The sequence below is a fragment of the Gorilla gorilla genome, chromosome 19 (genome assembly GCF_029281585.2).
Source record: "Gorilla gorilla gorilla isolate KB3781 chromosome 19, NHGRI_mGorGor1-v2.1_pri, whole genome shotgun sequence".
Lineage (NCBI taxonomy): Eukaryota > Metazoa > Chordata > Mammalia > Primates > Hominidae > Gorilla > Gorilla gorilla.
In genome coordinates, this window is record NC_073243.2 from 32148905 (window position 1) to 32172892 (window position 23988).

Consider the following 23988-nt stretch of genomic DNA (forward strand, 5'->3'; position numbering starts at 1 on the left):
GCTGGAGTGCAGTGGTGCTATATCGGCTCACTGCAGCCTCCGCCTCCCAGGTTCAAGCAATTCTCCTGCCTCAGCCTCCCGAGTAGCTGGGATTACAGGCGCACACCACCATGCCTGGCTAAATTTTGTATTTTTTTTTTTTTTTTTGAGATGGAGTCTCACTCTGTAGCCCAGGCTGGAGTGCAGTGGCACAAACTCGGCTCACTGCAAGCTCTGCCTCCCGGGTTCACGCCATTCTCCTGCCTCAGCCTTCCAAATAGCTGGGACTACAGGCGCCCGCCACCATGCCCAGCTAATTTTTTTTTGTATTTTTAGTAGAGATGGGGTTTCACCCTGTTAGCCAGGATGGTCTCGATCTCCTGACCTCGTGATCCACCCGCCTTGGCCTCCCAAAGTGCTGGGATTACAGGCGTGGTAAATTTTGTATTTTTAGTAGAGACAGGGTTTCACCATGTTGGCCAGGCTGTTCTCAAACTCCTGAACTCAAGTGATCCACCTGCCTTGGCCTCCCAAAGTGCTGGGATTTCAGGCTTGAGCCACTGCACCCAGCCAATAATAGGGAATTTTTAAAGTCACCCGTAATCTCACCATCCTAACAAAATAAAATTTCATTATTTTATGTTTCTGCATCAGATTCATTTTGCATGTTGCTAGACAGTCTATAGCATTACAATTTTAATAAACTCATAGTTCCTCTCTCTTTCTCCCTCTCTCTCTATATATATATTCAGTCATCAATCAGGCATTTTTAACAGGTATGTAAATGGACGAACACAGGAAAACAAGGGAAGGCAATCATTTGTCTTTGAAATGGCTGAATCTTTTAATATCTCCCTTTGCAGACAATCCACACTCTTCATGCTTTGCTTCTGACAGGAAATAACAAAGCTAGCCTTGGTCATTACCAGTACTACCTTTCGTGCAAGTCCAAGTTGACCTTGTTCAACCTACATTCTAGCCATTTTAGTTGATTTCTCTCTGGGGCTTAGAGTACATCAACAAACATGTGGACCTTTGATTTGTTGGTCATGAACGAAAGCTAAACATCTTACAAAGGTATAAAACTCTTTTTTGTTTCAGCTTATGTTAGCAGGAAGAGTTGTTTCAGCCCCATGGAGACTCTGAACAGTATTTTGAACTTATTGCCTGGTGCTTCAGAGCAATGGGATCAATATTTGGAGGCATTTTTTCAAATCTTACAATTCCACATCAACCTCAGCAAGTCGAACTAAACTTTATTTGGCCTTAACAATTCAAATCTTCAATATTTCTTTCTAGAGTTTTGCAAGTCAATCACATCTGCTCTTCAATGTGTTTAGGTTTTGTTTGAAGCATGGGTCTTTCATCGTTTGTAATCTTGGCTTTTTATGCTCATGAAAGTAACATAAGCTCATTATAAAAAGTTAAAACATTACAGAAATATTGTAGAAAGTTAAACTTTTGTGATGTGGAGAGCCGTTGTTAATAGAGAAATAGCAGATATTCGTCAATAATGTTTTCCTGATTATTAGCACGTATCCCTAAATAGACTTTTTAAATTTCTTGACCATTATATAGCTCTTAGAAACATACTCATCATACATTACATATTGTTTTGCACATCGTGTTTATCATCTTGTATCTCTTGGCTCTCTTTCCATGTAAGTGCTTATAAATTCTACTTCACTCTTTTCATTAGTCACATAGTATTCATGTATATATATACATATATATAAAATAACTTAAATCCATAATGATGGACATTTGAGTTGTTTCCAGATTGGTTTTATTTGTTTCTTTGTGTTGTTTTGTCATACCAATGCTGCCGTGAATATCCTTTTAAATATACCTGTATATATGTGGAACACAGTATTTTAAAGCTTTAAAAATGAAAGTAATGAACTCATACTGTTTAATGTATTTCATTCTTGTTAGCAGTTCATCTTACCAGCCTACCAAATGTGTAATAAATACTCCAGAAATTTTGTTCAATATCTTTAGTTCTCAAAGATAACTGCATTTTTCTAGAATTTAAGAATATTGTCCTACAAATGACCTTCCAACATGTTCTTTTATGACTCACTGAATGATAGGAATAATGATTCCTTGACCATTATATAGCTCTTCAGTTTACAAAGCACCTTCAGATAATTATCTCATCTGACTCTCACATCAATGTGATGTATGCAGGACAGGTTTATAGGAAAAAAATGGTGCTGAGTTGGAAATTTTTACTGCCTAAAATAGTTACATAAAGTCCTTTGTTCTGCTAACTCAAAGGGTCAAGTCCACTGTCATGATGGGATTGTGGTATCATATTGGTACCTTAATGTGAAAAAAACACTTCTACATCACTTCAATAACTGATGTTGCTAAATTACTATTCAGTTTTCAAGCATTTTATTTAATTCTCTGATATCTAGAGATTAGGCTCAGCAGGCATTTTTCAGATAAGTGCTCCAGTAATTGCTACTCCAAAACCAAGTATTTAAAAGACATTTATGCAGTAGTTGTTAAAGGTTGGTGGGTTTCAGTATCACTTTTTCTTGTTTAGAATTGGAAGAACAGAGGGTAAAGGTTGAGGGGGGGAAAAGTCCACAGAAATGTAGCACCAACAGGACAGTTCCTGCTAAGACCTTGGAAATTCCTATCCTCACCCATTATTATTTCTGTATCCCTATGATCCTTCCTTTAAACAGTGCCTATAATGATTGGGCACATAATAAATGGTGATGCTTCTCTCATTTCCCACACTCCTGGTAGGAAGTAGCTCCTATACAGGAAGAGAAAATCATTGTCCTGTTGCCTCCCACTTTGAGAAAGGAAGCAATCTTGAATGACACTATTGTTTCCATAGCTACAAATTTACTTTGTCTCATTAGTAAATCTATCCATACCCTCAGTTTAGCTGAGAATGCACTTCTGAATTTCCTCTCTTCCTCCATCTACTGTAACATGTACAGGAACTCAAAATCAGTTCCCAGATCTGAAATCTTATGAGACTGTATAAGTCCATTTTCTGTTGTTTATAAGAGAATATCTGAAACTGAGTAATTTATGAAGAAAAAGAATTTGTTTCTTACAGTTACGGAGGCTAAGCAGTCCAAAGTTGAGGGGCCACATCTGGTGACAACCTTCTTATTGGTAGGGACTCTTTGCAGAGTCCCAAGGAGGCACAGAGCATCACATGGTGAGGAGTTTGAGTGTGCTAACTCAGGTCTCTTTTCCTCTTCTTATAAAGCCACCTGTCCCACACCCTGGATAACCCATTAATCCATTCATGAGAGCAGAGCCCTCAGGACACAATCACCTCTTAAAGGCCTCTCAACACTGCCACACTGGGGATTAAGTTTCAACATGAGTTTTGGAGAGGACACATTTTAAAACCATAGCAGAGATCCAGTCCACTTCAAGCTGTGCTTGAATATGATAGCAATTTCTAAGTAACCATCATCCTACAGAGTGGCTACATTAATATTTTAAAATGAGTTATATTACTTACAGAGAAATCACATTGCTAGTACTTTGAAATTCTGATGCTCTGTTTTTTTCCATCAGTAGAATTATGGGAAGTTGATCTGCCCTTATCCCATCTGTCCAACATTACTTTGTATTGCTCAAGTTGTTCTTGCCTGTCAAGTCTTCACTGTATGGTCTCTTGACTGTCCTGTGTGTAATACCTAGCTCATTCTCACCTCTCTGCCTTTCCTTATATTGTTGCTATCCTTCAAATCCTTCTGTCTGACCTATCTGAATTCTATTCAAGTTTTGAGAGCAAACCCCGGAGTCACACCACATAAAGCCTTCCTTCCTACGACAGAGAGCCCCACTGTTGGTACACAGGCAGAGATAACTCAACACCTTTCTGCACATTCTGATGTCTTTCCATTCCCAACTTATATCAAATTTGTACTCTTGAAACCAAGCTTTTAAAACAGTAACATGTTTATTGGGTTGCAATAATCATATTAGACACCAGAGTGTAGCATATGCCTTGCCCATTCTCACATCCCCAGGGCCTTCTCTCTGACCCAAAATGGGGAGATACACTGACTAACAAGCTTGGGTTTTAATACATATCTCTGGGCCTATCAAAATACTCCCATTGAAAATAAGAGTCATCAGTTGATCAGTTTCTTACTCAAGTAGTGTATGGGGATGGTAGATAGTTCCAGACTGATCAATGGCAAATGCCCTGCTCTTCTTGTTTGACAAACAAATTCCCCTTCTGTACACAAGAATGACCTATTGGCCCTCATGATATTTATACAGCACGTACCTTTGGACACATTTCAGTGACTCAGGGTATTTTGAGCATAAATATTCCACAATTGGTTGAAATTTCTCTCATACTTTTTTTTTTTTGTAGAGACAGGAGTCTTGCTATGTTGCCCAGGCTGGTCTCAAACTCCTGGCCTCAAGCTATCCTCCTGCCATGGCTTCCCAAAGGGCTGGGATTGTAGGCGTGAGCTGCCATGCCCAACTTTCACTAATACTTTCTAGTTCACAATAATATATTTCATAAGTCTGATAAATTAAAAAATTCCAATTCAGATAATTTTAAAATGCAGGCACTCCAGCCTGGGCAAAAGAGTGAGACCTTGTCTCAAAAAGAAAACAAAAGAAAAGAAAAGCTTAAAATCTCCCAAATTGGCTCCTCTGACTTGTTCTTCTGTTTCCTTCGACTTCTGTTCTTCTTTCCTTTAAAAAAAAAAAAAATACACGGCTGGGCGTGGTGGCTCATGACTGTAATCCCAGCACTTTGGGAGGCCGAGGCAGGAGGATCACTTGAGGTTAGGAGTTTGAAACCAGCTTGGCCGTCATGGTAAAACCCTGTCTCTACTAAAAATACAGAAAATTAGCTGGGCATGGAAAGTGAGCATTTCCTATGATAATTTTATCTGCTTTCACCTGGCTAGTCCTATGAGCTACCTAATTTAAGATTTAAAGTCCTATGTTACATGTTAATAGTTTAATGTGTTGATTGTGGACTTCCTAACTAGATTATAAACTTCTCAAGGGCAAGAACATCACACAAATGACTTTTTTTCTTAAGGCTAGTCAAGTGAAGCAATGGAAGTAGAGAAGGAACAAAGAAATCTGCCACTGGTTGTGATCAATTTGTTGTAGACACCACTGCACTTGGGCTAGCCTCGAATGACTCTTGTACCTGTCATAGCTCTTGGTATACCCTTAAGCACATCAAGATGCTCAATATGTACTCATTGATTGAAGTCAATGTCATCTTTGGGATGAGGTGCTTAAATTCCAATTCAATGAGTTTTAGGTAAGTGATAGTGAATCAGTTGGGGTCCTGGGGAAGAAACAAAATTCGTCCTAGATGGTTCAAATGAAGAGACTTTAATGAAAAGACTACTCAAAAATATATAAGCAAGGTTAAGAAGAGACAAAATACGGTGAGATACTCAGGGACCAGCTTCAGAGGGAAAACCGTTTCCCCGCTGGGCCTGTAGAAACAAAGAATACAGAGTAGTCAGCAGGGCCCAGTAGAAGCCGGAGCTGGGGAAGAAGGCCAGTGTGGCTGGGGAGTAATGCAGGAGTGATGAAGCTACTGTAAGAGATGGTGTGCCAAAGTGGGGGCAGGGAAGACATACCAACTTTATACTCTCAGATCTCCTGTGTGTTTCAATTCAAAAAGACTTATGGAGATGCAGTTAGCATATTTCAGCCTTCTGAGGCACAGTCCAGGGCAGAGCAGGGGGAAGAAGAGATGCAGGTGGAGAGGAAAGGGAAGGACTCGGCAGGATTGGCAAAATAACCAACATAGAAGATTTCCATTATAAACGGGGACAAGAAAAGGCTGGATCATTATGTACAGAATAAGAAAAGCCTGGAAACCCTAAAATTATCTGGGAAAAACTAAATCTAACTTAGCCAAATTTAGGTCACACAATTATAGGACATTGATCTGCCCCATCCCATCTGACACAGTGTTAATTTCTTCATTAAATCTCTCTGAATACACTCTGAATAAATAGATTAAATACTGTTAACATTTAGTTTCAATTTTTGCAGGAAGTGAACATATATATCTATCCCTCACAGCAATGAATAAAATTCATTTACAGACATAACTGCCGTCACACTCAAAAGTTAGGTAGGGCCCTGCTGCTTAAATGAGCATCTCTGGTGTTTTGGTTTGCTTTTGGCTGTAAAGCAAAACAATAAAACAAACATGTACCTTCTGTTAAAATTTATTTTAAATTTAAATTTAATGTCTTTTACTTTGGTTTTGTGCCTGTTCATAACCACATGGTGGTTAGTGCATATTTACATAAATAGAATCACAGAATAGAAAACACTAAAGTCTTGTAATCTATCGTCTCATTTAACAGATAAAGAAACAGGTTCTCACCAGTTAATTCACCTGCCCTTGATCAAATAGTTGGTTGTGGCAGAGCCAGACAAGAATGCAGATAGTCTGCATCCTAATCCTGCTACCCGTAGTTCTAGAAATGCTTGATTTAGTTCTAATTAAATGGCAAAAGGGCATAGAGGTTAACAGCAAAAGTTTGGAATTAGGCAGACTTAGGTTCAAATCCAGGTGGATTTTAGGCAAATGACAAATTCCTGCTCAGCTTTCTTTTCCTTCCCTATAAAGATGGCATGAATACAGAATATCTACCCCATTAGGGTTGTTATGGGTTGAGTGAGGAAATATACATCAGCATAATGCTTGGCATATAATATTCTTTTTTTTTTTTTGAGATGAAGTCTTGCTCTGTCATCCAGACTGGAGTGCAGTGGTGCGATCTCATGATCTCAGCTCACTGCAACCTCCCCCTCCTGGGCTCAAGCAATTCTCCTGCCTCAGCCTCCCAAGTAGCTGGGATTATAGGCGGCTGCCACCATGTCCGGCTAATTTTTATTTTCAGTAGAGACAGAGTTTCACCATGTTGGCCAGGCTGGTCTCAAACTCCTGACCTCAGATGATCCACCCACCTCAGTCTCCCAAAGTGTTGGGGTTACAGGCGTGAGTCACTGTGCCTAGCTAGATTTCACTTTTTAGAGCAGTTTTAGGTTTATAGGAAAAATAATTACCTTTTGGTTCACAGAGATTGATATTATTGGACCCAGTGAAAAGCTGAAAATAGCTGAAAAGCATAAAGCACTATACAAATATAAGGTGGTATTTTTCTTATGAATAAATAGTGGGAAATGCCTAGGATCTAGTTAACACACCAGAAAGAGATAAATCAACAGAATTTGATCTACCTAGGATGTTAAAGATATCAATGGTAAAGTTGTGCAATTGCTAGCAAAGTTGTGTATCCTGTTATGGCAAACTTTCCAGGGGACTGATGAATTGCCTATCTGAATTCTATCTAAGAGATGAGTTGCAAGCATAGCTGTGGAAACATACACATAGTGAATATCACACTATACTGGACAAACTCGTTGACTCTGTAATTAAATGGTAGGATAACGGAAAAATGTAAAAACAATCTACTGGGGAAAAGGCACCATAGCTTATAAGGGAAGTTCATATAGAAATATTGTGAGCTCTTTAGGGAAATAATGACTATTGTGGCAAAGGGGAAACCAGCAAATACAATTTACAGACATAAGACTTCTCAAAAATCGTTATATGCAGAGACATTTCCTATTCTTAAATAAGAATTTTTTTTTTTTTTTTGAGACGGAGTCTCACCTGTCACCCAGGCTGGAGTGCAGTGGCGCAGTCTTGGCTCACTGCAACCTCCACCTCCTGGGTTCAAGCGATTCTCCTGCCTCAGCCTCCCTTAAATAAGAATTTTTAAAGATTGGGTTATCCTTGAATTGGCAGCACTTTAATAAAATATATGAGAAAAGTACAGTGGCTCACACCTGTAATCCCAGCACTTTGAGAGGCCAAGGCAGGCGGAACGCTTGAGCCCACAAGTTCAAGACGAGCCTGGCTAACATGGTGAAAACCTATCTGTACAAAAAATACAAAAATTGGCCGGGCATGGTGGTGTGTGCCTGTAGTCTCAGCTACAGGGGATGCTGAGGTGGGAGGATGGCTTAAGCCTGGGAGGCAGAGGTTGCAGTGAGCCGAGATTGTGCCACTGCACTCCAGCCTGGGCAATAGAGCCAGACCTTGTCTCAAAAAAAAAAATGTATATATATATGGGGATGGGAGCTGGTTCAAAATGAAGAAAGAGTATATGAATCAATAAACACATCCTAATTTGGAGAAGCCTAAGAGCAGGGTTTCAAAGATCCCTCTGCTGGGACAAGTATATTTAAAATTTGTGTAGGCAATCTGGAGGACAGAATACCAGGGTCATAGATGATGCTGACTCCTAAGTAGTGAATGCCTACAATAGCAATGGGGGAAATGACAGGAAAATAGGAAAACTCTGAAGTTCGGGCAAGTAGGCAGAAAGGTAGCAGCTTCCATTCTTTTACACTAAATGTCCAGGAGTGTTGATTCCCTTTTTAAATAAAGGGATCACAGGGAGATGCTGTCAGTTAAGGGAGTGCCATGGCCAAAGGAAAGCTCCATGTAGCTGAAGCCTCAGTGTTCATTCTAAAGTAGGTTTTGTGCAATGGATAGAGGTGGGCTTTCTCTCTGGTTCTAAAATGTGGAATGTCCTGTCATTCCAGAGAAGTCTTCTATAGGAGTGGGGTGGGCAGAAGAATTATGAAGACAGGCTTTTCCCTTAAGGGTAAATGCCTTCTGGAGGTTTAGCTGAAAATTGTAGTTAGGTACCCTAATGTACGCGCTCAGTTAACTCATGGGCAAGCTTTAAAGGCCAACTTTGATTGAGATTTCCTAAGGTCTTTGAAGGGTGACGTGAGCCTTTGTGCAAGACAAGGCATTCTCTTTTTTTTTTTTTTTTTTAATACATGCCATGGAATCCTTCAGAATGAAGACCCAAAGATACAGGAAAAATGGCCACTTTTTTTTTTTTTTTTTTTTTTTTGAGACGGAGTCTCGCTCTGTTGCCCAGCTTGGAGTGCAGTGTCACGATCTCGGCTCACTGCAAGCTCCGCCTCCCGTGTTCTCGCCATTTTCCTGCCTCAGCCTCCCGAGTAGCTGGGACTACCGGCACTTGCCACCACACCTGGCTAATTTTTTTTTTATTTTTAGTTGAGATGGGTTTTCACCGTGTTAGCCAGGATGGTCTCAATCTCCTGACCTCGTGATCCGCCCGTCTCAGCCTCCCAAAGTGCTGGGATTACAGGCGTGAGCCACGGCCCCCGGCCAAGAAAAGGCATTCTTAAAAGGCCACGAGTTTATCCCCGTATCTATGTGATAAATCCATGTCAATGATAATCTGCACTCCCGTTTATAGATGAAAAAGACCAAAATGTAGCTTAGTTCAGAAGGATTCAGAGATTATGGAACATGAAGTATAAAATATTTTCTATTTGTATGCTAGGGTCTCTGCTTTGCTTTCCTTTTACACTGCATAAGATCACAGAGTTGGTATGGTATGCCTGTGTAAAAAACACACAGGTTTTGGCTGCTTTAAAAGAATACATTTCAGAAATTTGAAGTCAGTTTCCCTAATTCTTTTTTTTAAAGGAAAATTTATATTACTTTAATTATTTTTATGTACAGAAAACTCAACAGTGTACATTCAACCCAGTTTGATGGCAAGTTCTTTAGCCTTTGCCTTTTCAAGCTTGGCAATGTGTGCCACAGACTTGGGACCCAGGACACTGCCTTCCCAGTGATGGCAGAGCTCATCATATATGTTGTAATTGGTCCTGATAGCTTCCACCAGCTTAGCCAAAGCTCCTTTGTCTTCCACGTTAACCTGTGTGAAGGTGACAATGATCCAGGTCTTCCTGTGGACTAGATGTTCCAGTTTTGCTTCCCCCTTCATAATGTAGTAAGGGACCCCCATTTTACAACACAGGGCAGGCAGGAAGACAACTAGACGTTGTGTGCCACACGTTGTGTGCAATCACTAGCAGCTGAGTTTTCTTGTTCTCCACCAAGTTGTGACAGTCTTAACTCCTGCTCAAAGGCCAGATAGTCTCTTAATGGGGACATCCCCTTTGCCAGCAGCTTTCTTCTCAGTCAGGCCAACAGCCTCTGCTTCTTCTCCTTGCTTTATCTCTGGCCTGTACTTGTGGGCCAGCTTAAGCAGCTGAGTAGCTGTTTGGTGGTTCAGAGCCTGAATGAACTGGTTAATCGCAGGAGGCACTTTCAGCCGCTTATAGGGGATGGCTATCTGCCACTGCAACGTGATACAGTGGGGCCATTTCACAAAGCAGGTCAGGTCTCTTTTGGGCTGGATGTCCTGTCCAATGCCAAAATTCTTAGGCCTTTTCTCAAACAGGGGATTCACCACTTTCTTGGCCTCCTGCTTCGTCATGACAGCAGGGGCCAGAGCCACCTTCTTCCCCTTTTTTCCTTTTGGCATCTTGGGCGATGGAAGAGAGAGCCAGTTTCCCTAATTCTTACATAGTCTAATGTTCCCTTTCCATTTTATAGTTCCTCTTAAGTAGCTGATTATAAGGTAATACAAGGAGTACAAAAAAATGCAACTAATTTTCACATCAGTAAAAGAAACAGAAAACTGACAACTATCTTTCATATGTAAAGAGTGCATTTACTAAGCATTTGCTTAGTAAATATTTCATTTAATTATTACAACAAATCCTTCAGGTACTATAATTATTCATATCTTAGAATCTGGGAGACTGAGGCTCAGAGATGATGTGTTGAAATAACACATCCCATGCTACACGGCTGGGCCAAGAGGACTCAAACTCAAAATCCATCTGATTCCAAAATTCATGTTCTTAATAGCCCTATATAAGAATTTACTGATATTTTCAAAGTTCATGTTTGTATTTGAGTGTGATTAGTATTAACATTACAAAGGGCAGTTTCATTAAAATATTTTCTCTTTTTTAATCTCTAATCATCTTTAATCTCTACTTTTAAGATGTTTTTCATTTTATTCTACATGCAGCTTACCGTGTTAGTACAACAACCAACATTATAGATTCTAAAATAGTTTTTCAACAGGGACATGTTGCTGAATGTCATGACTATTCATGTGCTGATTCTGGTGCTTTCAAATAAATTTGCTTTGTGGTGCCCACTCTACTGCATTTTGAGTAGGTTGTAAATCTTGTTAAAAACCAATAGAAAATATAATTTCAGAATGTTTCAAAAGTAATCTCTCATGTTACTGGAATCTCAAGTATTTTATGTTTCTTTCTTCTTTGCACAGTTCGAAAAGAACTCTGATAAAAATAATTTTATCTTTAAAAATAACATTTTTTTCTGATTCCAAAAAGTAATACATGCTCACTTGAAAGAATTTACACTATGTATAAATGTATAAAGAGTATACAAACTTTCATTAACCAGAGATAAAATATAATGAACATTTTAATGTGCTCCCTTTAAATATATATAAGACCAAAATGTTAACTTTGGTTTATTTTGGAGGTGGTGGTGAAAGAATTTTAAGTAAAATTATATGTATATATTCATCTAAGATATTCATCTCAGTTTTCAAATGCTTTCTCTAGCTTAAACTTATCCCATTTCTCTACATGGCGACTATGAAATGTTATGATAAGCAAAAATGTGGCTATTTTTGGGCGCAGTGGCTCACGCCTGTAATCCCTGAACTTTGGGAGGCCGAGGTGGGTGGATCACCTGAGGTCAGGAGTTCAAGACCAGCCCGGCCAACATGATGAAACCCCGTCTCTACTAAAAATACAAAAAAATTAGCTGGGTGTGGTGGTGTATGCCTGTAATCCCAGCTACTCAGGAGGGTGAGGCAGGAGAATCACTTGAACCCGGGAGGCGGAGGTTGCAGTAAGCCAAGATTGTGCCACCGCGCTCCAGCCTGGGCAACAAGAGCAAAACTCTGTCTCAAAAAAAAAAAAAAAAAAGTGGCTAAGTCTAGTTGTGAATTGAAAAATGTAAATATAATAAGATATAAACAGAAAACTTGACATTTTTGTATGTTTTAATTGGATTTGTTTACAGTGACATGTAGTCACTACACAAATCAAATAACATATAAAAGTCTTAAAAATAGCTAACATTTGTTGAGTGCTTTTTGTGTACTAGGCACTGTTCCAAGGGTTTTGTTTGTTTTCATTCACTTAATCCTCACAACTGTATGAGGTAAGGACTATTATTTATTCTCCATTTTACAAATAAGAAAGCTTAGGCATCCAGAGCTAAGCAATTCGCTTGAAGTCTTGGTTTGCCAAGAAACCAATCATGGCAAGCTAGAATTTTTGTTGTTGTTGTTGTTCATTGGGTTATTTAAAATTTAATGGGAAAACAAAGATGATAAATTAGGGCATTATCATGGACATATTATATCTTCATTTCAGGAAGGAAAATGATAGTTCCACATGATGTTCTTGTAGATGAAGACGGTATTAATAAAAGAGGTGAATGCACTCTTAGGAGAGACTGGAGCTGGCTGAGCCCTTGGATTGAAAGGGCAGGTTAGTGGATCAGTATCAAGAACATGAAGTTACTAAATGACAGAGATGAAATTCAAACCCAGGCAGGATGTCCCCAGAGTCTATACTTAACCACACCCTAAATTGCCTCTATAAAGTATAATGAAGAAAGGTAGCAAAAAGCAAGCCAAAGTCTTCAGATTCCATGACTCAGTGACAACTGCCACCACTTTGGGTGTTTGTTTGTTTGTTTGTTCTTAGAGACGTGATCTTGCTCTGTTGCCCAAGATGGGGCACAGTGGCATGATCATAGCTCACTGCAGTCTCGAATTCCTGGGCTCAAGCAATCCTCCTGTCTCAGCTTCCTGAGTAGCTAGGACTATATAGGTATTCACCACCACATCTGGCTAATTTATTTTTTATTTATTGTAGAGACAGGGTCTCTCTATGTTGGCCAGGTTTGTCTTGAACTCCTGGACTCAAGCAGTCCTCCTGCCTTGGCCTCTCAAAGTGCCGGGATTACAGGCATGAGCCATCGTGCCCAGCCCATTACTTTGGCAAACATATTTCCAGACCTTTTTTCATGCAAGCCTTAACTGTAGCTGACATAAATTTTGGCAGAATATCTTGTGATCCTCCTGGAACATGAGACCATGGGAGGCTTGGGAGGAATTGCTTCAAGGCCATTTCTCACTTGCCTTCCTATCTTTCAGGAGGGTGTCATGAGACAGTTTCTCATTGTCTCTTGGGTTCTGAGGAGGTATGAGGTTTTTCCTTCTGCAATGCAATTATCATGCTAACTATTTGGAGTTAGGTAACGTTTCACAGGCTAAGGGCACAGTGTCCCACAAGACTGACCTCGCTTCAGATACAAGATCAGGAGTTTCCAGGCTACTTACATTTCTGATGAACTGGCTACAAACTCAGGGTTTCCCACCATCCCCTCCCATTAAATAACTTGCTAGAATGATTCATAGAACTGAGGAAAGTGCTATACTTATGATTATAGTTCTATTATAATGGACACAAGGCTGGGCACAGTGGCTCATTCCTGTAATCCCAGCACTTTGGGAGGCCAAGGTGGGTGGATCACAAGGTCAGGAGATGGAGACCATCCTGGCCAACATGGTGAAACCCCATCTCTACTAAAAATACAAAAATTAGCTGGGCATGGTGGCACGTACCTGTAGACCCAGTTACTCAGGAGGCTGAGACAGGAGAATAACTTGAACCCACAAGGTGGATGTTGCAGTGAGCTGAGATCATGCCACTGCAGTCCAGCCTGGTGACAGAGTGAGACTGTGTCTCAAAAAGAAAAAAAAAAGGACACAAATCAGGACCAGACAACTAAAAAGACATATAGGGTAAGGTCTGGGAGGGTCCCAAATGTGAAGCTTCTATGTCCTCAGGACACTTTCCTGGCACACCAATATATGACTACTAACCAGGGAAGTCCCCCTGAGCCTCAGCATCCAGAGTTTTCACTGGTGGTTCTTTAAATAGGGATCATGGATTGATTCACTGGCCATGTAACTGAACTCAATCCCTAGCCCCTTTCTCCTTCTCAGAGGTTGGGCTAATAATATCTTACTCAAAGCCCTCATCCTCTAATCACATGCTTGGTAATTCTGGTATGGCCTACCCCTGTCCTGAGTAATTTCATTAGCATAAACTCAGGTATGGTCTAAGGACCCACAATGAATACAAAGGTTGGCCAAATTTTGTTTTATACAAACTTCCTTCCCCTCTTAGCATACAACTGTAAAACTGCTTAGTAGCCTCATAGAATCGACTCTTCAGCAACAGGGTATCCCACTATTCATGTTGCCTTGTCATAAAAAATTGTTTCTGTGTTGTCCTGTGAGACAAGAGACATAGGAGAACTGGCACTTTCGCTGTTTTTTTTTTTTCTTACCTGCTATCTATGTGAGTAATAAATTGTCTAAATTGTAAAAGGGCTTCTTGTTTCTTTATCATCCAAATCTGTTAACCTTGCTTACTATCATGTACAGAAAAAGGAAGAATTCCAAGAGGAAGAGTATGGGGGGAATTTAGGTGTTTAACTTGCTTTACTCACTTTGATCTTTTTTTTTTTTTTGAGATGGAGTCTCGCTCTGTCGCCCAGCCTGGAGTGCAGTGGCGCAATCTCTGCTCACTGCAAGCTCCACCTCCTGGGTTCACGCCATTCTCCTGCCTCAGCCTCCTGAGTAGCTGGGACTAGAGGTGCCTGCCACCACACCCGGCTAATTTTTTTTTTTTTTTTGTATTTTTAGTAGAGACGGGGTTTTGCCGTGTTAGCCAGGATGGTCTCAATCTCCTGAACTCGTGATACACCCGCCTAAGCCTCCAAAAGTGCTGGGATTACAGGCATGAGCCACCGCGCCCGGCTCTCACTTTGATTTTTTAAGAACATGCAAATGGACCATTTCAGTGGGCTAGATGTGAGAATCAAGCGTGGAAGACAGTGTCAAAACTAAGTTGTGCAGTGACAATGACTGACACTAGTGGAAAGAATGAGTCATTTGAAGGAGACAATGTAGAGAAGCTAATAGTGAAGGACAACTTTGATGTCAGCTCAGACTTGAGTTGTCATAAAACTTTGAATGAAAGATAACTTGGGGGCCTTGTTTTTAACCTATTATCTGATACAAGCATCTTTTCTATATCAATCCAACAACTGATCATGCAGCCAGTTTCTGCTTCAGATCTAGTGAAGAAGATCTAAGCCAATTATTCTCAGGACAACCAATTCTACTGATATAGATCTAATTGTTTTTGCATTTTTTCTCATATTGAGCTGAAACCTGACTTGTAATACTTTTTTAAACCATTGATTCTTTACTATCTCATGGAGCACATATTCATATAGCTATTATTTATTCTTTGTGACAGCCCTTCTATGAAGTCAACTATCATATCTCCCCTTGATTTTGTGTTCAGCAAATTAAACATCTGTCTTCATCCATGCTCACGTGGCCTTGTCTTGGTTGGTCATCACCATCTTAGCTATCCTGCCATCTCATCAGTATCTCTCCTAAAATAGAATATCCAGATCTGGTTTCATCAGTGATGAATACAATAGAATTACTGCTTCCAATGAAATATCTTATTTCAAATTTTTCTTTTCATAAATGTATGTTGTAAACTTATAGTATTTTCTTTTTTCTTTTTTTTGAGACAGAGTTTTGCTCATGCTGCCCAGGTTGGAGTGCAATGCCACAATCTTGGCTCACTGCAACTTCCGCCTCTCCGGTTCAAGCCATTCACCTGCCTCAGCCTTCTGAGTAGCTGGGATTACAGGCATGCGCCACCACGCCCAGCTAATTTTGTATTTTTAGTAGAGGCAGGGTTTCTCCATGTTGATCAGGCTGGTCTCGAACTCCTGACCTCAGGTGATCTGCCCACCCTGGCCTCCCAAAGTGCTGGGGTTACAGGCGTGAGCCACTGCGCCCAGTCAACTTACAGTATTTTCTACCAAAAAGGATATAAAGGAGAGGAAGATAGGAAAATTAAGTGTATATTAATGTCTTATTCTGTCCTCCCACAATTGAATTTTAAACATATTTGTGTATTTTAAATATTTTCCAAGTAATATGGTTTGGTTTTGTATTATTACAAAAAAAATGCAAACAATACAAATGGTGTTACAGAAATCTTTTAAAAAATCCTCCTCTCCTCTCTAAATCTCAAATTTACATTCCCACTTTCTCAAGTTAACCACAATTCAGTTTATTATATCCATCTAGAATTTTTTTCTGTATTAGGCATCTTTCCATATCAGGACTATGGATCTACCTCATTCTTTTAAATAGCAGCATAGTATTTTATTATATGATTGTACCAGTCCTCTATTGATAGACATACAGGTTGTCTCCTCTCCCTTTTTTCATTTTAAAGCAATACAAAAAAATCTATGTGTTTCTTTGAACACTTGAAAAAGCATATCTGTAGGATAAATTTCTTAAAGTGGAACTGCTGTGTCAAAATTTATATATGTCTTCAAGGATATACCAATTTACACTCCTACTAACTGTGTGGTAGTGCTTGTTTTCCCACATGCCAAACTTTAAAATAATTGCTAATCTAATAGCTGAATAGAATAGAATTTGGACTGGATATCTTTAGTTTCCCTCTCCAGATCCATCTTTGATCCTTCTTTTTCCTGCTCCTTGCCCCAGACCAACATGGACTGCATCACTGGGCTCCTCCGCCTAGCTTCCCATATGTCAGTTTTACAAAGAGGAATGCAACAGGAGATGGGGGGGTGGGGTGGGAAGGAGAGTAAAGTTGAGTTATTCATTTCCTGGGCTGCCTCTTTGTGGGGTCTCTGAGCTGGCTGAGACCTTTAAGCAAAGGACATAGCTACTTCAGACAACACTTTCCACACAGCCATCTCTGTCTCCAGGTTCCATCCATTGCTCCTTCCTCCTGTCCTTTCAGGCACAGAGGGGACAGTCTGTGCTGCTATGCCAGGCACTGTCCTCTCTCTTATGGTTTTCCTATACTGTGCCCCACCTTTGTAAAGAGTAGCATTTTGCTGGGCATAGTGGCTCGCACCTGTAATCCTAACACTTTGGGAGGCCGAGGTGGAAGGATTGCTTGGGCCCAGGAATTTGAGCCAGTCTGGGCAATATAGTGAGACCCCATCTCTACAAAAAATACAAAAATTAGTTGGCCATATTGGCATGTGCCTGTAGTCCCAGCTACTTGGGAGACTAAGGCAGGAAGATCACTTGACCCTGGGAGGCTGAGGCTGCAGTGAGCTGTGATTATGCCACTGCACTCCAACTTGGGTGACAGAGCGAGATCCTGTCTCTGGGAAAAAAAAAAAAAAAGTAGTATTTTTTATTAAGCATGACTCAAAATACCTAATTTGAGTGTTCTGTTTCCTACAAGTTCTTGTTCCTGGGACTTCAGCAGGAGGATTCCCCAGCTCTCCCAATGATTCTATGAGCTACGTATACTATCCTACTAAATCCCTGTGTTCTAGTTACAGCAGATGCTGTTGTTTGCTCTAGCTACCTCATTAAGAACCCGGACTAGGCTGCGCACTGTGGCTCATGCCTGTAATCCTAGCACTTTGGGAGGCCAAGGTGGGTGGATCATCTGAGGTCAGGAGTTCGAGACCAGCCTGGCCAACATGGTGAAACCCCATCTCTACTAAAAATATAAAAAGTTAGCCGGGCGTGGTGGCAGGTGCCTGTAATCCCAGCTACTCGGGAGGCTGAGGCAGGAGAATCGCTTGAACCCCGGCGGGGGCGGAGGTTGCAGTAAACTGAGATCCCGCCACTTCACTCCAGCCTGGGCTAAAGAGCAAGACTCTGTCTCAAAAAAAAAAAAAAAAAAAAAAGGAACCCTGACTTAAGTAATTTCTACCTAAGGATAACTGAAAGTCCTAGCAAATTTATTAATTCAATAATCATTTATTGCACACCCACTATGTGCTAGACATTGTCTTGCTATTACAGACAGGAAAGTAAACAAGACAGGCAAAGTTCCTCTTCATGGGGCTCTATTCTATGAGTACACTAACATCTAATACTATTTTAGTGTTGAATATACTATGAAGAAAATAAAGCAAATTAAGTGGAAGATTAATGGCGATGGATGTACAGATATTTTATAAAGAAGATCTTTTTCAAGAGATGTAATTTGAGCACAGAACTCAATGACAAGGAGGAGCACACTATGTGAAGGTCTTGGACATATGTGTTCCAGGCAGAAAGAACAAAAAAAGCGTAAAGGCCCTTCATTTGGAGCAAGCTTGTCATACTTGAAGATCAGCAGGAATATGAGTGGCTTCAGGGTGTGTGGCAAATATGTGGTTTGCTTGCCCAACAGCCACTGGCCTTTCTTCCATGCTGAGAGTTTTAATTTGGTTCAGTCACAATAGGCAGACTCAAGGGATGAACCACCATTTGCCTAAGCCAGTCATGAAAATCCAGTTCCAAACTGTCAATCACTGATTTAGGGATGAGCATGTACTCTAGTTCTGGCCAACAAGACATGAGAAGGAATTTTCTTGAGGTCCCTTCAGAGTTTTTCTCCCTGGTAAAAAAAGCGGCCATAAAAGAGAAAATAACTCAGTCTCCTTCCTTCCCTTCCTGCTTTGGGTGTTCTTTGAATGTGATGCCTGGAAATATAATAATCTTCTAAAAAAGAAAGGGACAACAATCCAGGTTTAAAAGACAACACATGAAGATAGCAAAGTAAAGGGATGGAAAGATTCTAATGACACCTTGGACTTTCCAAATCAATTGTTAAGACCACCTACCTTCAGACTTCTTTTTAATAAGCAAATTAAAAAATGACCTTATAGGTTAAGTCACCATTACCTGGAGTTTTTGCTCATGCAGTTGACAAGGCACCAACCCACACACTAGCAATGGAGCGGGTAGTGGAAACCAAGGTAAGAGAGGTGAGCAGGGGCCAGATCATGCAGTACCTCTTAGGCCAAGGCATGGAGTTTGGATTTTATTGTAAGTGTAAGAGATTTTAGCAGATGACCTAATCAAAATGGGAAAACTATATTTTCATCATGTATTTCATCATATATATCAGGGGTCCCCAACCCCTGGGCCACAGACTGATATGGGCCAATGGCCTGTGAGGAACAAGGCAGCACAGCAGGAAGCGAGTGGTGGGTGAGTGAGCATTACTGCCTGAGCTCCACCTCTCACCTCCTGTCCGATTAGCAGCGTGAACCCTAGGAGCATGAAGTTTCAGGGTTCTTTCTCATAGCAGCATGAACCCCATTGTGAACTGCGCATGCAAGGGATCTAGGTTGTGAGCTTCTTATGAGAGTCTAACTAATGCCTGATGACCTGAGGCAGAACAGTTTCATCCTGAAACCATCTCCCCCACCCTACCGAGGGGAAAAATTGTCTTCCACAAAAGCGGTCCCTGGTGCCAAAAAGGTTGGGGACCACTGATACATATGATAAAAATATATGATTTGTTATTAAAAATGATAGAATAGGTCGGGTGCAGTGTCTCACGCCTGTAATCACAGCACTTTGGGAGGCCGAGGTGGGTGGATTACCTGAGGTCAGGAGTTCAAGACCAGCCTGGCCAAGATGGTGAAACCCTGTCTCTACTAAAAATACAAAAATTAGCCAGGCGTGGTGGTGGGCACCTCTAATCCCAGCTACTCAGGAGGCTGAGGCAGAGAACTGCTTGAACCCAGGAGGCGGAGGTTGCAGTGAGCCGAGATCATGCCACTGTACTCCAGCCTGAGTGACAGAGCGACACTCCATCTCAAAATAATAATAATAATAATAATAATAGAATAAATATTGACTAAAGATATGATGGTTTATTTTGGGCATCTACTTGACTGGCTTAAGGGATACATAAGTAGCGGGTAAAGCGTTATTTCTGGGTGTGTCTGAGGGTGGTTCTAGAAGAGAATGGCATTTGAATCTGTGGACTGAGTACAGAAGATCCACCCTCACCAATGTAGGTGGACACTGTCCAATCTGCTGAGGACCTGGGTAGAACAAAAAGGCAGAGGAAAGGCAAATTCTCTCTCTCTTCTGGAGCTGGGATATCTGCCTTCTCCTGTTCTTGGACATCAGAACTCCAAGTTCTCAGGCCTTCAGCCTTGAGCTGAGAGTTACAACATTGGTTTCCCTGGTTCTCAGGCCTTGTAGGCTGAGACTGAATTATGCCACCAGCTTCCCTAGTTCTCCAGCTTCAGACATTGATTTCTTGGCCTCCATAATCACATGAGCCACGTCCCATAATAAATCTCACATCTATCTACATGTCTATCAATCATCTACCTACCTGCCTACCTCTCTCTCTATATATACCCTATTGGTTCTATTTCTCTAGAGAACCCTAACTAATACAGATACATTTACCATTTCCATTTAATATTTAGAGAAATTAAAATTTAGAACAAGATTTAAAAAAATAAAAAGCCTCATAAATAATTCATGAAATATTTTGGCTGAAACTCTGAAGGGTTGAGAATCTTCATTTATTTCTGATTCTTTTGCTTGGGAGAAACTTTAACACGGGTTCTAGGTCTTGCTTCTGCCTGCTTTAGCCATAAATATAATATTTATCCATTATGTTCTGCTTCAGAGAGTTTGCAATTGCCATCTTAAAGCCCCATCTCTCTTTGAAATGCTCCAGAATTTCTGCCTCAGCCTTGTCTCTCTGAAAAGAAGGCCATTTCCTTCCATAAGAATGATTGTCCTAAATACCTTGTGGGTTGTTTTTGTTTTAGTTGGCACCATAACAGTCACAAAATAAGGTAGCTCATTTAAAACATTTTCCTCATGGTTGTTCTGTTCCCCCATTCAGGAAAAAGATTATTGGTTACCATGGCAATCAGCTTCCACAGCATTCCATTCTAAGTAACTGCACAGGTACAACACAACCTTTACTCCACATTCTTTACTGTAGTTCTCTGCAGATCTGCGTATTTTTCTAGCCTGTTTTCTCTAACTCCTGCTTAAAACAATCAACCAACCAACCCAGGTTAAGCCAGACAATTTTTTCAAAGGTACCTTATCCCCATCTTTTCTGAATATTTTAAAAATGTTATATAGACAGTTGTACTACCATTTCCTCTAATTTTGTTCTATGTGGGCCCTCAACAGCAGCTAACTGAAACCTTTCTAGTACCCTCTTTCACTATCTAGGATTACATTTGTATCCCTCTGACCATATTTGGAAAATGAATTTACAGCAAAAATCAGAGCAGGAGGTAGTTCTGAGATCATTTCCCATGGCTATCTACCATAGTTTTCCTAAGGCTAATTCTTTAGCTTCCTTTACTCTACCACTTTCAAACCTCTGTAATAAATTGTCCTCAAGCCTTGCCTTTAAGATGCCAAACACTTGTGTTCCCACCCTTCAGACTGTTTAACTACTTTGCTTCTGTTCAGAACATTACTGACAATAAAAGATGGTCTTATTACAGGCCATACACAACTCAGTGGTACCCGGTATCTGCTATATAATGGAGGAAGTGGGATGATTTTGGAGAGTCACTGCATAAATTCTGTTTCCCTGCAACTCTTTCATTCTTATTACGTTTACTCTTTGCTGGTTAGTTTCTTCATGACTATGTATTATAAACTAGGAATTATGATATTTATTTTATATAGAGAGATATCTTTTAACTTATTTTTCAGTCTGACTTTATTTGAATTGATAGTGGTATGTTGGTAATTAAAAGCAAGTTGTTATTATCTAATGTAAGGCAATTAAAAATAAAATCTGGCTTTTACTCTCTTTCCTGCAAAGGTTTTCAATCTCTTAGATGTCTTTTCATTGAAAAAGACATATCTCATGACCAATGTATGAACACCCCATTGAAGATTGCCATCTCCTATTAAGGGCATGGAAATAAACTCTGTAACTAAAACAGATGCCTTCGCCCACAGATTCTAAAATCAGAGGGTATTCATAAACCGCCCTACAAATTTTCAGAGCACAGTGGGAAACAGGAACTGTTAAAATCTGAAACTCTACTAAGTACTTTCTTCCTCTTCCGGTAAAAGAAAATATATTACTTTCTAGGAAGTTTACTATTTTAAAAAACATACAAAAAAAATCAGGGTTGGGAATTCACAACTAAAATTTGGGTTACATCAGCTCATCTTAGAAGAAAAGATATTTATTTACTTACAGATGGAAAGCCATAGAATGCCTCTCTGACTCCTCTTAAAACTGTATTGGAATTGTTTCAAGCAGGGAGAAAAGGCTATTTTTTTCTGAGAAGACATGCCATATTACATAAAATGTTTCAAAGTTTTACATATTCTTTTGACTACATGGACACATGTACTTACTGATCCTGATCCCATATAAGCTGGCAAGAAATTGATACCTATAAGTAATAAATTATAGGTAGAATTTTCTAGATTGAGGCTGAAGTTAAATAATTGCATAAACTTTGAGTAATTATATCACAGTGCACCATTCGATTTATGTAGAAAAAAAGCTGCTCTCAATTTTCAGTTGATAAAAGAGCAGCTGAGAAGAGACGATGTGGTTGTGAAAAGTAGAAACTAACAAAGGGTCAGCACTCTAAAGGCAGGAAAGCAGCTGAAAAGCTGTTTTGACAGTTGGGTAAAGATGAGAGGAAAAAAGACTGTAAATGAGAGGAAGTTGTGATGAAAGGGTAGAATAAACTGTTTGAAAATGGTAAAGTGAGAGCTTTAATTAACATGGAGAGAAAGAGCAGGAAAGAGAGAAGTTATTTAGTTAGGTAGGAAATTGTTTGTAGAGAAATTTTAGTAGTGTAATAACATAATTTGTATTTTAATTTGCCAAGGGATTACATTATTGGAAGAATGATAGTTTTATTGTTTTAACATTTTAGATATAAGAAGTTCCATTTGTCTGAAATACAAATTGGTACAAGTTTCGATTAATATGATAATAATATACATTAGACAAATTGGCAAGCAGGGATTTGCCTTTCATTAACCTTTTGTTATAACCTTAAACAAACAAAAACAAAGCAAAACAAAAAAAAAAAACGAGGCGGTCGGGCGCAGTGTCTCACGCCTGTAATTCCAACACTTCGGGAGGCCGAGGTGGGCGGATCACTTGAGGTCAGGAGTTTGAGAACAGCCTGGCCAACATGGTGAAACTCCATCTCTACTAAAAATACAAAAATTAGCCGGGCGTGGTGGCAAGTGCCTGTAGTCCCAGCTACTCAGGAGACTGAAACAGGAGAATCATTTGAACCTGGGAGGTGGAGGGTGCAGTGAGTCAATATCATGCCACTGCACTCCAGCCTAGACAGCAGAGCGAGACTCCGCCTCAAAAAACAAAACAAAACAAAACAAAACAACATAAAAAACTAGGGTGAGCGCTGTGGGTAATGCCTGTAATCCCAGCACATTGGGAGGCCGAGGCGGGTGGATCACCTGAGGCCAGGAGTTCGAGACCAGCCTGGCCAACACGGCGAAAACCCATCTCTATTAAAAATACAAACATTAGCCAGGCGTGGCGGCGCGCGCCTGCAATCCCAACTACTTAGGAGGCCGAGGCACGTGAATTGCTTGAACCTGGGAGGCAGAGGTTGCAGTGAGCCGAGATCGCGCCACTGCACTCCAGCCTGGGCAACAGAGCGAGACTCAGTCTCAAAAAAAGACTTAATATTTCAAATTTCAAGCAAGATCATAATTTTATAATGTGAAGATGACCAGAGTGTTTGAATCAGTTACAAATGGGTCTTTTTTGTTGTTGGTGGTGTTCTTTAATCTTGGACTCCTAACTTGAGCAAGAAAATGTAAATACAGAAAGCTGCAAAAGCAATGTTCCTTAATTAGGAACCATGTGAGTAGTTTAACATTACAAACAGTTTCTAAAAGTCACACGTTGTATACATTCTAACGAATTTTAGCTTCTTTTATTTAAACTGCGTTGATATTGATCTGTAACTTTCCTAATAATCACTTCATAGGTTGGTAATCCTATGTTTTGGATTTTCCAGGTCACTTCAGATTCAAATATTTTTTTCTAATGTCAAATGGTGTGTCTAGATTTTGGTCTGGAAAACAGGGTCACTAAATTTGTAGACTAACTTAAAACAGTATTGGCCTTTGGCAATACGCAGCAATTCTATTTCTTGGCCAT

The 23988-nt window shown here is 40.1% G+C and overlaps 1 pseudogene; it reads right to left on the reverse strand.

Moving 5' to 3' along the window:
- Positions 1-9569: 9569 nt before the first annotated feature.
- On the reverse strand, positions 9570-10361 carry LOC101136246 (large ribosomal subunit protein eL8-like; annotated as a pseudogene).
- Positions 10362-23988: the final 13627 nt, after the last annotated feature.